The sequence below is a fragment of the Mirounga angustirostris genome, unplaced genomic scaffold (assembly GCF_029215605.1).
Source record: "Mirounga angustirostris isolate CCGP_5_RB_7025 unplaced genomic scaffold, mMirAng1.0.hap1 SCAF_1, whole genome shotgun sequence".
NCBI classification, from domain to species: domain Eukaryota; kingdom Metazoa; phylum Chordata; class Mammalia; order Carnivora; family Phocidae; genus Mirounga; species Mirounga angustirostris.
Genome location: NW_026991709.1, coordinates 21,925,202 through 21,941,126, shown reverse-complemented (window position 1 = coordinate 21,941,126; position 15,925 = coordinate 21,925,202). Strand labels below are relative to the sequence as shown.

The window sequence follows — 15,925 nt, the reverse complement described above, 5'->3', positions numbered from 1 at the left end:
TTTTAATTTAAAAGCTATAGACAAAACAACTCTCCAACTGTTATTAGAATCATGGACCTGATAATGTTTCTCTTGATACTGTGTTTTTCTTTTGTGTGTGTGTGTGGTGTGTTAAGCTGTTCACTCATGTGGTTAGAACAATAAGAAAAATTAGTCATGTTGGGTAAAATGTTTTTCAGACTGTACATATTACCAACTTCCATTTGCCCCTGCTGAAATTTAGATTATGAGCAGCAATTAAATTTCCAAGTTGATGTTTGCAATCTAAGTTAGAATGATCCTTGAAAATACATATGAGAAAATGTTTTCTCCCTCTTACAGACTCCACATCAGATAATGGTTACACAAGCCACCAAATTTCCAAAAGCTGGTTTTATTTTTTACTGTAGCCCCTTCTTTTTGACCAATGTCTCATCTTCCACCAAATTATAAAGCTCTGATTATCTTCCTTCATTAATAGTTTTCATATTAATCACCTCCTCTACAACACCATAGCTCTACAGAGATTTAAATCCTCATTATATCTAAGCTGAATTCCTCCAATAGGTTGCTATCTCTTTCCTCGGCATCAGCCTTGAATCTTTCAACTTATCTCACTGACCAGCTGACAAACTGATCTTCATAAAATGTATCGCTCTTCTGATTTCAATACGTTTTTATAACTGTAGCATCACATGCAAAGATTTACAATCTTTTTCTTCCCAGTTATAAATCTCCTAAATGTCCTTGCTTCATGATGATAACTGATATTTTTGTGGCCTTTGCAGTAATTAACTCGGCCTTGGTTATCATGGACAATACATAGAATGCCATACACTTGTTAGAAATAGGGTTGAGACCTTGCACTAGTATCTTCAATATTACTTATTATGTGTCTGTAGGAAATGTCTATTCAGAAGCAAGGTGAAACTCACGTCCACCAGAATCTTTAAGAGTGAAAGAATCCACACTTCTTGCTTCTATCCATCCCTCCTAAGCCAACATTTATCATCTAATACAACACAGGCATCCAATTCTTACATCCCTAAAATCTTTTCCTGTGACTCCTACAAATGTTTCCTTAGGAGAACAGGGCTAATTTCAGGTATAGGCTTCTAGGCTATGGTATGGATGCTAGTTAAAATGAGATGAAAACTCATTAGAGAGGTTTGCTCAGATGTATGATGTATTCAAAACAAATATATCAGTTAGAAGTCCATTGCAATGTTCTAAGTAAGAAGTAATATGGTTAAGGTAATGACAATGGGAAGGAAACAGTATTTGGCTAAATATTATAAATATTACAAGGTTTAGCCAAAAGAATTTGATTATGCCAAATATAGGATGAGAGCACAAGAGGAGTCAAGGCTGACTTAAAGTTTTTAGACTAAACTGCATACAGAAAAAAAAAAAAAAAGAGGGAATATTGTGGGAACAATTGATTTTTTGGAACAAAACTAAAAATCAAGAATTAAATTTTGGTTATTTCAATTTGCAGATACTAATTAGAATTCCAAGAACAGAATTTCAGATGGTAGTTAGATATGTGAGTGTCAACATACAGAGGCAGGTATGAGGCTTGACATATATTTAGAAACTTAATTAACTTCCAAATTTGTGTCTTAACAACAAAATATTTATTATTTATCTATTTATTTGTTTAAGATTTTATTTATTTGGCAGAGAGAGACACAGTGAGAGAGGGAACACAAGCAGGGGGAGTGGGAGAAGGAGAAGCAGGCTTCCCGCCAAGCAGAGAGCCCAATGCGGGGCTCAATCCCAGGACCCTGGGATCATGACCTGAGCTGAAGGCAGATACTTAATGACTGAGCCACCCAGACACCCCAAAATATTTATTTTTTAAATCACAGTTCAGTATATGTTGTATGGCTCTCCAAGAAATGGCAATGTACTCCTGTCTCCTTTCATTTTATGTTGCCATCTTTAATTTTTTTAATTTGAATATAGTTGACACACAACATTATGTTCATTGCACATGTACAACATAGTGATTCAACAACTCTAGACATTATGTTATGCTCAGAAGTGTAGCTAGAGAAGGGGCACCTTGTGGCTCAGTCGTTAAGCGTCTGACTTCGGCTCAGGTCATGATCCCAGGGTCCTGGGATCAAGCCCCGCATCGGGTTCCCTGCTCGGCGGGAAGCCTGCTTATCCCTCTCCCACTCCCCCTGCTTGTGTTCCCTCTCTCACTGTGTCTCTCTCTGTCAAATAAATAAAATCTTAAAAAAAAAGTAATTCTTCAACTAAAATTAAAATGGGAATACTATATGATCCGATAATTCCACTCCTGGGTATTTACCTAAAGAAAATGAAAATAATAGAGAATATAAAAAAGCATGTGGGGATCATTATGCCAAGGCCTGAAGGATTAAATATACTTCTTTCTGTGTAATATTGATCAGAACACAGTCATCAGGCACTAAACTAATTGCAGAAGAAAACTGAGAAGTGTTTTCAGCCTATCAGTTCATGGATAGCTAATGAATCAATAAATACTGGGCAGTCTTTGACACACACTTATGTAGAATTAATGAAGGCTCTCTTTACAAGATTACACTACATTGTGGTTAAATGGTTCTTATTTATTCTGTGGGGAGGGGTTTCTTTTGACACAGATGCACTTGTGGGCACAGATATCTTGTACCATAGAAAATAACTAGGCAGGGCTCTCTCAAGCTATAAGACTTAAAAGGGAATTTAGGAAAGGTATCTTGTAAAGGGATAAATGGGCAGGAATATCTTGTGCCACAAGGGGGCTTTAGACTGAGGCATTTTGTTAAAATGGTTAAGTTCTCTTAACTGGGAGAATCAGTTGTATCAAATGTGCAGAATAACAAGACTTCTGAGAAATTATAGTCAGATTCAACATTTAGAGGTTAATTGCTGCTTGAGAGAAATGATGACGACAAGGACCCTGTTCAGAGTCAATTAAAAGAATAGAAATATTATAGCTGTAAAAATGAGCAGAGATATGGGCCAATAGCTGGAAGAGATGTAGAGTTGTAAGAGAGATCTACTATTTTTTTTTCCTTTTGTGTGTGTGTGTACTTTTCATCTCTGTGACTTATTTTAAAACTGAAAGTTTGTGCCTCTTCATCTCCTTTACCTATTTTTCCTATCCCTTCATCTGCCTCCCGTGTGGCAATCACTAGTTTGTTTTCTATGAGTCTTTTTCTCTTTTTTGGTTGTCCCTTGTTTGTTCATTTGTTTTGTTTTTTAGATTTGACATATAAGGGAAATCATGGTATTTGTCTTTCTTGGACATATTTCATTTAGCATGATACCCTCTATGTCTATCTATGTCATCACAAATGGCAAGATCTCATTATTGTTTTCATGAATGAGTAATATTCAGTTGTATATGTATTCCACATCTTCATCCATTCATCATCAACGGATGGGGATTTGCTTTTTCTTCTTCTCTTGTTTTTTCATGTGCTGGCTTGTACAATGACGAGACTAATTCACTAAAGATAAAACCATCATGAAGATTTGAACAAGACAGGAATAACTGCATATGTAATGTGATCAAATAATCAAACACCCATTGGATTCAGGACACAAGAACACCTGGCATTACTCAGGACAACAAATGATTCATCATTCAGTCAAGAGGCAAGGAAGCTAAGAATTCTGGTAGTTTTGTGTGTTTGAGTTTGGCTTCATTTTTATACAAAGCCCTCTGGAACTGAAATACTAGATTAGAAGGGAAGTACTAAAAAGTCATGCATGTAGGCTAGAATGTGGGTTGCTTGGGCACCATGGAAGTGTTAGAACTGATATGGACAAGATCTAGGATTTCACCATGGAATGATGGGTTAGTAGACAAGAGGAAAAGATATTTGGGATGAATTCAAGGATTTGAGGATGCATAATCTGTGTAACAATATCAAATATAGGTTTATTTACTTTTATTTTACTCAGAGTAAATTTCCTCCCAGAAGATTCCTGAATCTCTCATCAAAATAGAACAAAATGATCATCTTGGGCCCCTGAAGTGTAAACATCTCCTGAGGTATTGCAAAATCCTGCTTAATGACACTAAAGAAAATATGCCTGCTGTTCTGTCTCATAATAAAGATAGAAAACCAGAATCTAGCTAACTTAAAACTAAAATTTACTTTAATAAGCTTGACATCCTAATTCTTTCTGTCAATTTATCCTTGGTAATTATATCAGAATTAAACATAAAAATTAATTCATTATTCTTGTTCTCAATGCATGAATATCAATCAATCAGAAAGGAAAAAGTAGAAGCAATAAGAATGTTCTAAGATGAAAATTTTAAATTGAATAGAATTAAAGAATAATATAAGTATGCCATTCTAAAACAGAGTTTAATTTAAAGCAAATTTTCTTTTTTAAGGACTATTAATTTGACCCCAAACCTCACATTTCATTAAGTTATTAAGTTATTAAATTCCATTTTTTCTTAATTTTGACTGCAAATATCTAGATGTTTTAGTTTATAATAGAAGACTCAGTATCATTTTAAAACACACTTGATCAAGAAATAAATGTAATTGTTAATACCAATTTATAAACTAATATGTATATTAAAATACTGCTCAGGAAATATTAAGATATGAGCGAACAGAAGTCCAAAATTATATATAACTGGGTCTTTTCTACACTGCACTTTCAAATATATCAGAAAGGAGGAGGAAGGAAAGAGGGTGGAAGGAGGGTAGAAATTTATATATATATATGAATAATTTTCTTAGTTGCAGGAGAAATGATGTTACATTGCAACATAGATTTAAAATCAAAGGAAAAAAAAGCTCAATTCACTACTTTCCTGCTACTCTTCTTTCCGGAGTCCTGCCAAATGTCATTATTAAGGGTGGCTATTTACCTACAGTGCCATAATATGATAAGCTTAAAGGTCAAAGTCTATAGCAAAAAGAACTTCATTAAAAGGCCACATTTTAGAAATAAGAAGGCCTTTTTACAAGTAATGTTAAATGTGGAATTAAGGTAATGACCCAAATAATTAAAGTAAAACAAACCCTATGAATCTGAGAGAAAAATAGAAGTTCGAGGCTTAAATCATCACAAATTACTGTCTACATTCATCAAATTAATGGGGTAATCACTCGGCTTGCCCTTTAAACAGGCTACATATCTTCCAACTGAAGTCATATCTATATGCAGACACTGATTTATTGACTTTTGCTTTATTCTTTCCAAATGTCTTAGTGATTGATTTCTTTTAATAAAATGAACTAATTTTGATATTAAGACACTAAAGACTTTGTAATTGGTCTATCTTAAGTGATCGTGTTTATTTTCATTTTTGGAAATCCATATGTTATAAGGGTCATACAAATATTAAAATTGTATTGTAGCAAAGGTCGAAACAATAAAATTTTATCCATTTACTATCTAAAAAGTGGAAATTAGAAGCACATGACTCCTACAGGTCTGCATAGCTATTATTTCCTAAAATCCTTTTAAAACCAATGCTGCCAATGTCCATGATCTCATATATGTCACAGTCATCAAAGGGCCCTGTCAACTGATGTCAAATGATGGACATTTTTCTGTTTCAACTGTTTCTTTGGGTTCCTTTCCTCTCTTCCTCTATCCCTTTCCCCCACCCTCATCCCTTTCCTCTAGTTCTTTCTTTCTTTGCCACAGGAGAACAATGGAAAACAGGATATAGTAAAGAATATAGGAAACATTTACTAAAAATGGGATACCATCTTGGAGTTTTGAGTGTTTATGCCCAGACTAAGTTAAACTATTTTTTAAAAAAAAAATAAAGTTCACATTTTAAATTGGATGGTAATTTTAAAGCAAAAGAACTAAAATAAGAGGAATTCTACAAGAAATAAACCACTGTAAAAGAAACCAAAAATATTTTTAATTATGAGAATGAGTCTGGTTGTTGCCTGGGTATGAGGTGGGAGCACAGATAAAAACCAGAATGGCACACCTAGAAAGTGTTATCAAAACATTCTGCGGTAGAGGTTGTTACACTTGTGAGACTGATTGAATATGTCTGGGAGATAAAATTCTTCCCATCCCCCAAACTCTCCAAGGAAGCTTGAGCAGCTGATAGTCACATTCCTCTTAAGGCATACAAAGTAGTAGTGAGGGAAAGGCATAAATTTTAGGACAGAGATAGCTAAATGTATCCTCTCTACCAGACAGGTTGACTCAGAGAGAATTAGAGTCATAGAAATACAAGACACCTTAACTGTGGATTTAGCAACATGCTAAATATTAGCATTATGTAAGGCGTATTGGTGACCAGTAGTGAAGTGAGATGGTTAAGTATGGAAATCTAAGAGGGAGAAGTCAATTCCAAGTACAATTTGTAATTTGCCCATCCTCGAATACTTGCCAAATGACACTGGAAAGGCTTTTATTTAAATCCCACTGCAGGGCACCTGGGTGGCTCAGTTGGTTAAGCGACTGCCTTCGGCTCAGTTCATGATCCCGGAGTCCCGGGATCGAGTCCCGCATCGGGCTCCCTGCTCAGCAGGGAGTCTGCTTCTCCCTCTGACCCTCCCCCCTCTCATGCTCTCTCTCTCTATCTCATTCTCTCTCTTAAATAAATAAATAAAATCTTTAAAAAATAAGTAAATAAATCCCACTGCAGGCTATAAGAGCATATGATACACCTGTTGTTCTCAATAAAAGATGTCATCTGGACACTGCAGGTAAGGATATCTCAGAGGAAGATAACAAAGATGAAAAATTAGTCAGTACCCTTTAAGTCTGAAATTAAAACATGGGGAGAAAACATTCAAGTAAAAATTAAAATAGCACTTGTGTGAAAACAGATCAGAGACAAATCTACCAATGAGATGCGTATAAGCATAAGTTTTTGAGTTAGAGATGAATCACTGGAAATCACATGAGAATTGCCAAATTTGCTAAATAATGTCGCATCCAGTCCTGAAATGTTATTGGAGAAAATTAAATCCTTATGATTTGGCAAGGAACAGTAGCATATGTACAGCTCAAAGGGAAGATTACTGATTGACTTTTTTTTCCACTTTTAAGGTGCAATTTAACCCCACCCACCTAAAGATTTCTACTTTCCTATTTTATATTCTTTCTGTAGCTCGTTGTTGAGAGAAGTGTATGTGGAACGGTCACACTGGTAGGCATTTTCACACTGAGGGACATTGTTCCTATAGTTCAGGGGGAGCTTAAGGAATATACATAAGACAGCCCTGGACTTCTCTGCAGTCATTGTTATAGATCTGTGGAGTGTGGTCTAGAGTGCCTGCTTTATGGGGGACTGTTAGATTGGGGAAGTTTGGGGAATTCCTTCATTCTCATCTTTTATACCCCAGACTTTGAATATTGTGAACCTTAAATTTGATGCGAATTTCATAAGAAAAAATTCGACAATAATAGATGTTCAAAGTTCATGCAAACATATTCAATTTTACTATACAGAAAACTTATCCCAAATTGTGAAAAGATACTAATTTTGATATTGAAGGATAGTTTATCAAATAGGTAGGTAATATGAAAGTTACTTAACCAGAATTAAGGTAACTGTCTGGATTTTTGTATGCTTTTAAATTCACAGACTTAATAAAGGGGTGAATTTGAACTCTTGAAATAATGTGTTTTTTAAATACCTCTGAAGTTATTAATATTTACACTATATAGAGTGAAATGGTGGTTTAACAAATAGTTATTCTTCCAAAAAACTGAGTCATGAAAACACTCATTTTATAATACCTGTTACATTTTACTACTAAATAACTGCTACTAAATGCATCAAGGAAAAAAGCAGACAAAACTTTTATTCCCCCAGGATTCAGGGTTTAGTGGCTTATTGCATGTGATGAAAGGAGAAAGAAACCAGGCTAGCTACATTTAATTCAAATAATGATCATAGTCTCACTAATCCAAGGGAAGCATAAGATTTTCAAGTTTTTTGTTGTTGTTGTTTCTCAATTCATATGTGGCATTTACACGAGTATTCAAATCTTAGGTGTATGGTTTGATGTTGGATATATATACTCATGTAACCCCTCACAGACTTCCATCAAATAATAGAACATCTTCGTAGTTCAGAATCCTATCCGATGCCCTGTCATTGGTACTATCAATTCCCCTAGTGAGGATAATGACTATTTTTATTTCTGTCAGCACAGATTAGTTTTTCCTGATCTGGAATTTCTTTCTTTCTTTCTTTCTTTCATTTACTTATTTTTAAAGATTTTATTTATTTGAGAGAGAGAGAATGAGAGAGAGCACATGAAGGGGGGGGGTCAGGGGGAGAAGCAGACTCCCTGCCGAGCAGGGAGCCCGATGCGGGACTCAATCCCGGGACTCCAGGATCATGACCTGAGCCGAAGGCAGTCGCTCAACCAACTGAGCCACCCAGGCACCCTGATCTGGAATTTCTTACATTTTCCATTTGACATTGTATCTGTGTTCTGTGTGTAGCTATTTTTCTACTTATTGCTATGTTGTATTTAAATGTATAAATATACAAACATTTATTTATTCAACTGATAAAGGTATTTGGAATCAGGTTTAATTTTGTAGTACTGTATATAAAGTTTTCAAGAAATAGGTGTATGGGGCACCTGGGTGGCTCAGTTGGTTAAGGGTCTGCCTTTGGCTCAGGTCGTGATCCCAGGGTCCTGGGATCCAGCCCCACATCAGGGTTCCTCCTAAGCGGGGAGTCTGCTTCTCCCTCTGCCCGTCCCCCTACTCATGCTTGTGCTCTCTCTCTCTCTCAAATCAATAGTTAAATCTTAAAAAAAAAAAAATAAAAGAAAGAAATAGGTGTGTATGTCTTTCAGTGGGCATATGTGCTGCGCTCATATCTGTTAGATGTTCTATTATGAAAAATTCAGGGTCATAGGTCATGAATATACTTAATGCTAAAGTGTTTTCTGACATGATTGCACTAATTTACAATCTTACCAGCATTGTCTGAAAGCTCAGTTATCAAGTTTTTCCATACTCTCATCAAAAGTTAGAATTTCCTGTCTTTTGAATTCTAATTAATCTGGTATTCATGTAGCAGTATCTCATGTTGGTTTTAATCTGCATTTACTAAAGAAAAGTTACACTGAAACAAAGTCTACTGAAAGAAAAAGTTATACAGAAAACAAATTTATATGTTTATTGACTATTGAAATAGTATTTTCCTGAATGCCTTTTTCTCTCTCATTTTATTATCTTTGCTTTTTTTCTCATGTACATTAGGGTTTTTAAAATACGTTTTTACACAGCAACAGATATATGTTTAGAAAAAATGCATGTATTTTCAGAAAGGGTAATACTCCTCATGACTGGTTTTCATTATTTTAATTGGATATTTTCATGAAGAGAAGTTCTTGACTGTATTTGGTTAATTTTGATTTTTTTTCACAGGTAATGCTTTTGACATTCTATTTAAGAAAACCTTATCTGAAGTTACTACAAGTTTATAAAGATATTCTTTATATTTATTCTGTAAGCTTTATTGTTATACATTTCTGTTTTAAGTTTACCAAACGTCTGAAATTAATTTTTGTGTGCAGTATGAGTCAAAAATTAAGGTTCATAGTTTTCAAACAAGGATAGCCAATATATCCAGTGCAAACTACTGAAACTGAAATGAAATGGTAACTGTTGTAAATTAGGTGACCATATTTTCAGGCTTCTGTTTCTGTATTCTCTATTCTGTTCCATTTGTTTGTCTATCCTTACATCCATAACTACATTGTTTTAGTTATTATAGCTTCATTATATGTCAGCAAACCTGATCCTATAAATTCCCCAATTTTTTTCATATTTAAGCTTACCCTTTACATTTTAGAATCAGTTGCTCAAATCTCAGATTTTTACAAAATCTTTATTGGGATTATTTTCCCCCAATAGACACAATATAGATTGAACTCTGTTCAGAGTGGGTTTTAAGCACTGTTCAGACTTGCATGTCTGTATTTCCTCTTACAGCTGAGAGATAGTCCATACAAGATGTACCCATTTTGTGTCTCTATTGAATATCCGAGATATTTCCCAGGTTCCCTATAGCTTCATGTGCTCTGGATCTCATCCTCTGTCTTAAAACTAGCTCATGGCTGCTAAATATTTTGTCTCGCCCTTAGCTTCCCCACTACTACCTTCTGTTGGAATTCTTGGTTCTCTTATAGCAGAGCCTCATCTATTACTCTACCCTGCCTTGCCTTGGCTATCACCGTCGCCTCATGTTGGAGCTGATAAAAAATGACTGGAAAGAACACCCCTTAGTCAAATGATGAAAACTTGCTACACATTTTAATGAGTGGCTGGTCTGTGGACTTTGCTTCCCTATATAATCCATTTGTCCCTATTTCTGTTTATGTCTATCTGTTTCTGGGCATCAGGAATAGCAGGAAATGATGCAATCATGGCTCCCATGTCCCCTAAAACTAGAAGTGTAAGAGAAGCTATAAAAAAATGGAAGTATTGAATTTTCTGTTTTTAATAAAAGAAAAGGGGCATAAGAAGCATACAGCATCCAGAACAAGCTTGGGATAGGGAGGAGCAAGCAATCAGTGATGAGGATGAAAAAAAGATTTTCCTGGCTGAAAGAGATAAATGTGCAAGAGAAAATAAAACAACAACAAAAAAAACAAAACAAACAAACAAACAAAAACACACTCTCTACCAAGCAGTATAAAGAGAAACATGAAATGCAAATGGATCACAGACCTGGGTCTATTGTGTTGGTGAAAGGAATCAACATTTTTACTTTGTTAATTTTTTTGACATACAGGTAGAATCTCCTTGCTACCTCTGGTTCACAGGCTGGGCTTCTACCAACCGTCTTATCCCTTGCAGCTTCCTGAGGTATCAGATGCTTAAAGCATGACATATGCATGTGAAGACCCAACCCCTTTCTGTATACAAACCAATTTAGTTTGGAGGTTACAAACCCTGTCATGCCTCATTCTCTGCATTCTCTGACCCTGCTACTCAAATCTTCACAGAGTGCATCATTTTCTGCAAGACTGTAGACACATGAGCCAACCACTGTGTTTAATATCTGCCCACCAGTGAATAAAGTCCTTGATAAGGAGACTGCATATGGGGAGCTTACTAACTGTATACTGTACCTGAAGACTACAAACCAACTTAGTCAAAGACCATTACTGGAGAAATCCTCTTGACAGCATGTGGAAGTGAGTGACTATGTTTAAAATTGGAGATCCTGGGACACTTGGGTGGCTTGGTTAGTGAAGTGTCTGACTCTTGGTTTTGGCTCAGGTCATGATCTCATGGTGGTAAGACTGAACCCCACGTGGGGCTCTGCACTCAGAGAGGAGTCGGCTTCAGATTCTCTTTCCCTCTGCTTCTCTTCCCACTTGCACTCTCTCTCTCTCCCCATCTCTAAAAGAAGTAAGCAAATGAAATCTAAAATCAGAGACCCTAAACCCCAAAGAAAGACTAAAAGGAATCTTTGAGGAAAAAAGGCTTCTAGCAAGGAAATTCAAGATTCTTATACCCTTGGCTTTAAAGTTCATTTTGGAAGTTAAAAGAAATATAATTTTTTATAGAATTATTCTTTTTTTATTATGTTATGTTAATCACCATACATTACATCATTAGTTTTAATATTCAAATGTTATTGATAAATATTAACTTTTTACGTTAGCTTTTATTGCATGCATTAAGCAGTAGGATTAAGGTTTTAAATAAATATTTTGTTTTTATTATTTTCAGATTAGATATTCAGATATGAAGATAACTCAAAACTTTTTTTAAAGCACCTCAGATAACTTGAATGAGAATTTTAGATCCCTACAACCTAATTAAAAACTGAGGATACAATTGAATTAACATGTTTCCTTCCAAATGGGAAATTAAGGCTAACTTAATAGCAATTATCTCCTGGTATTGTGACCAATGGCATTAGGCAAAACTATATTACTTTAACAATTTAAGATTATTAGCAGGCTCTAGTTTTATAAAGGTAGAAAACAAATGTAGACAATATCTCCTGAGCTGATTGTTTTTGCTTCTACTCTAGCTTCTTTCCCACTGATTTACAATTCCTCTATTCTCCAATATATTAAGTTTGTTTTTTAATGCACGTTAATTCAGATAAGGGTAATTTGTATTCTTTTTTTTTTTTTTTTTTAAGATTTTATTTATTTTTTTGACAGAGAGAGACACAGCGAGAGGGAACACAAGCAGGGGGAGTGGGAGAGGGAGAGAGAGAAGCAGGCTTCCCGCTGAGCAGGGAGCCAGATGCGGGGCTCGATGCGGGGCTCAATTCCAGGACACTGGGATCATGACCTGAGCCGAAGGCAGACGCTTAACGACTGAGCCACCCAGGTGCCCCAAGGGTAATTTGTATTCTATACAGAGTAATGTTAAGGGCTGTAAAGTATGCTCAGCTGTCATAGCAAAGTAATATTAATGTGCTTGTAGATATTTGTGTGTTTGTGTGTATGTATATATACATATATATTTCAAATTTTCTTAAAAGAAAATAAACATTGAGAAAGATAGCAAGGGAAGGCACAATTTTGGTATCTCAGAAGTAGATAAAATATTTCAAGAACATATGAACTATTTTCTGCATCAATAATAGTGGAAGGTTGACTAATATTGTATCAGAAACAAGGCCACTGGGATTTGTCAACATGGAAGCTACTGGTGATCAAAAAACAATAATCTTGGTGACAAGGGGAAGATGAAACTCAAAGTGCAGTGGTTTGAGAAGAGAATGAAAGCTTAAAAAAAAAAAAAGTAATTAACTCCTCAGAGAAGAGAAAATTGTTTTCCTTTTTTTCTCTGACACTTTAAAAACCTAAGACACAATGAGAGACAGTTTGGAGTAGTACAACTTTAGAAATGAAGAAGTAGATTTATTAATGAAGCAGAATTTTAAGATAGACTGAGTAATTGGAGACCTTCAGTGTGTATCTACTAGTACTAAGCAAGGAGAAACATTTTATAAAACTTGTTTCTTTGTGGGGACAGGAAATTGACTTAGTAAAGGTCTTCTCTGGTTCTGTTTTTACCTGACCTACATTATGTAACTTTTAAAATAGCTGCCTGTCTTCCCTAAAATAGGCTTTAGGATTAATTTGTTCATGATTTTTCTCTAATTCATCTCCCAGGCTTTTCCAGGGTTGTGGGGAGAGGGAGGTGAAAGCAAAATTGATTCTGAATAAAAAAGAAACAATGATTCTGACAAAGAAATGTATCAAAAAAGTATATGATTTCTTTGACACTCCATGTTTCTTATGCCCCTAAGGCAGAGAGATATTAACCACACTCCTAGAAGACAATGAGCTCAGCTGTTGACCCTATTGGGGTTACTTAAGAAGAAAAAAATATATATATATCAACCAATCTGCCAGTCACTTGGTGAGGATACGGTTTAGCTTACACTTAAAGGTTCCTATTTTATTTCTCACCTATTGTATCACTCAGCATTAATAATGGGTCAGCATCGGGGCGCCTGGGTGGCTCAGTCGTTAAGCTTTCTGCCTTCAGCTCAGGTCGTGATCCCAGGGTCCTGGGATCCAGCCCCACATCGGGCTCCCTGCTCTGCGGGAAGCCTGCTTCTCCCTCTCCCACTCCCCCTGCTTGTGTTCCCTCTCTCGCTGTGTCTCTCTCTGTCAAATAAATAAAATCTTTAAAAAAAAAAAAAATAATGGGTCAGCATCTATGCATTTTTCTCTGCCTTGATTTAGGTATTTTCTCTTTCTAAAGTGAATTTTTTCAGTGAGGTTGAGTTGAAGGCACGTGGTATGTACTCACATTATCCTAAGGCTGTTTGTATGTTATATGTATTAAGGATTTGTTGCCTTTCCAGTGATGGGTTTCGACCCACATTTTAAGTTTGTGGGTTTGGGATAGATGAAGGCAAAACCGCCTACTGATGTTAATACTGCCTGCAAAACACGAGGCCACTCCACACACCATCACAGCCCAGTCACACTCTATACTGAATTTAGGAGTGAAATATTGAGACAGAATTAAAGTATCATCCTGTCATGCTTCACCATCTATTCATAAATGTCCTACTTAGATTTTGAGGGGAGGGGTGTCTGGCTAAGAGTAGAATCCAGTTTGGAGAATCTGATACCACAGATGTCTGTCTTCATCTGCATCCATTACTGATATGACTAAGGATTTCTGCCCACTTAATTGTAAACAATGACAAAATCTCATTTCATTTCTAGTTTTTCATATTTAAAGTGATGTCTCAGGAGTCTTATTTTTTAAATATGAAAAATCTTCCTATTTAAGGGAAAATCAATGTTCCCTAGAGCTCAGGAATGAGCTGATTATTTGTCATAATTCTAAACAAAAAGGTAGGATCATTTAAATGGGATTTCAAATGTCTGAGAGGAATATTAGCATTTAAGCTATAACCACAGCCTTTTACTGTTATCAGATCTGATCAGTTAACAGAAGGGTTCATTAGACCCATAGCTAGGACTTTCATCAATGCACAAATAAACCAAAATAATATTAATATTTCCACACTTGCCTAATATGCACATAGAAGTGATGTTTACATCAATATGTGTTCAAGCACTGATTTCTTTTTTCTACATTACTAAATTTTCCTAATCACATGTTGCGCTTTCATGTATTAATATAAACACACTGGGAAAAGAAAATATAAGAGGCAAAAACTGAATTCACAGTTGGTCGCTGAGTGGATCCGGGGACATCAGCTCTTACATAGTCAGATGGATATTTTCCAGGTCTTTTCTAATTTCATTTTTCAGCACACATCTTACCCCTTCTTACCAGGTGGCATAGTCCCTACATTCTCCTGACTGTCCTCCTGTCTCTTTGGCTGCTCCTTCTTCCCACCCTCTTTGTCTTCATCCCTGCTCAACTAGAAACTGTGAGCCAACCTTAATGTCACACCCAACTTGCAATAAACACAGATCCTGTGGATTCCATTTTCTCATAATCTAGAGTTTCACCTATTCTTTATTTCACTATTTTGGCCCAAATCACCAAAATCTGTTGTCTGACCACATAATTGCTGTTTTTTATTGACTTCTCCCCAAGGAACTCACACTTTTCATAGCTGCACATTGTCAATGTTGTTCGTTGTTTTTTTGTTTTACTGTCAATGTTTATTGAGTAATATTTTTATCATCCTTGTGCTTATTATAGTGAAAGAGCTTCATATTTGAAAAAAATCTTTAAATTATCATATCTGTTATTAATATAATAATCTATTTTATGGCTATCATTCCATACCATAATTTTCACAGCATACCTTTCCAGCATGTTTTCACCCTTGTCGTGCATTTGTATTCATGATCTAGTCTTATAGGCGTTCCTTGGGGGAAAATATGGTATGTTCTTTCTGGACTCAAGGATTGCTTTACTTACTATCTTAAGTAGCGTTTCCGTACTTTTATATTGACTAACTCTGATTTGACATTTAAGTATCTGCTTAAATGTTACTTTATAATTAAGCATTTATTGATCTCTAAAATCGATTGAAGGCCAGAGTCTATGATGGACTCACGGCAAGCTGCATTTTACATATTCTAAAACTTATAACACGCTTCATAATTTATTTGACTGTCTAGCACACTACAGTGCAAGCTCTACAAAGGAAGTGGTGATATGTCTGGTGCACAAGTGTGTTTCCAGCATTGCTCCATGCTGCACAGGAAAGGATCAACTGATGAATTAATACGCCTTGCCTTAGAATTCACTAGACTTTAGGAAAGCATGAAAATGCAATTGAAGTTAATTCTCCCAATGAATTAATAACTGTTCTTTATGGTAAGAAGTATCTTTTATCTCACAAAAATCTCCTTTTGCTGTATGTCGGTATTATCTCAGAATAAGGTAGTTTATTAGTTTTAAAGTCAGGAAAACATAAGAATATGTGTAAGGGCATGAAACATTCTGGAATGAACACACCAGTCTACGGATGCTTTTTAAAATGACCTTACATGAAAATAGTGGGTTTAAA

The 15,925-nt window shown here is 35.5% G+C and overlaps 1 pseudogene; it reads left to right on the top strand.

The window, feature by feature from the left end:
- The window catches only part of LOC123834516 (protein downstream neighbor of Son-like), a 33,409-nt pseudogene extending 17,737 nt beyond the window's left edge, over positions 1–15,672 (top strand).
- The last annotated feature ends 253 nt before the right edge of the window (positions 15,673–15,925 follow it).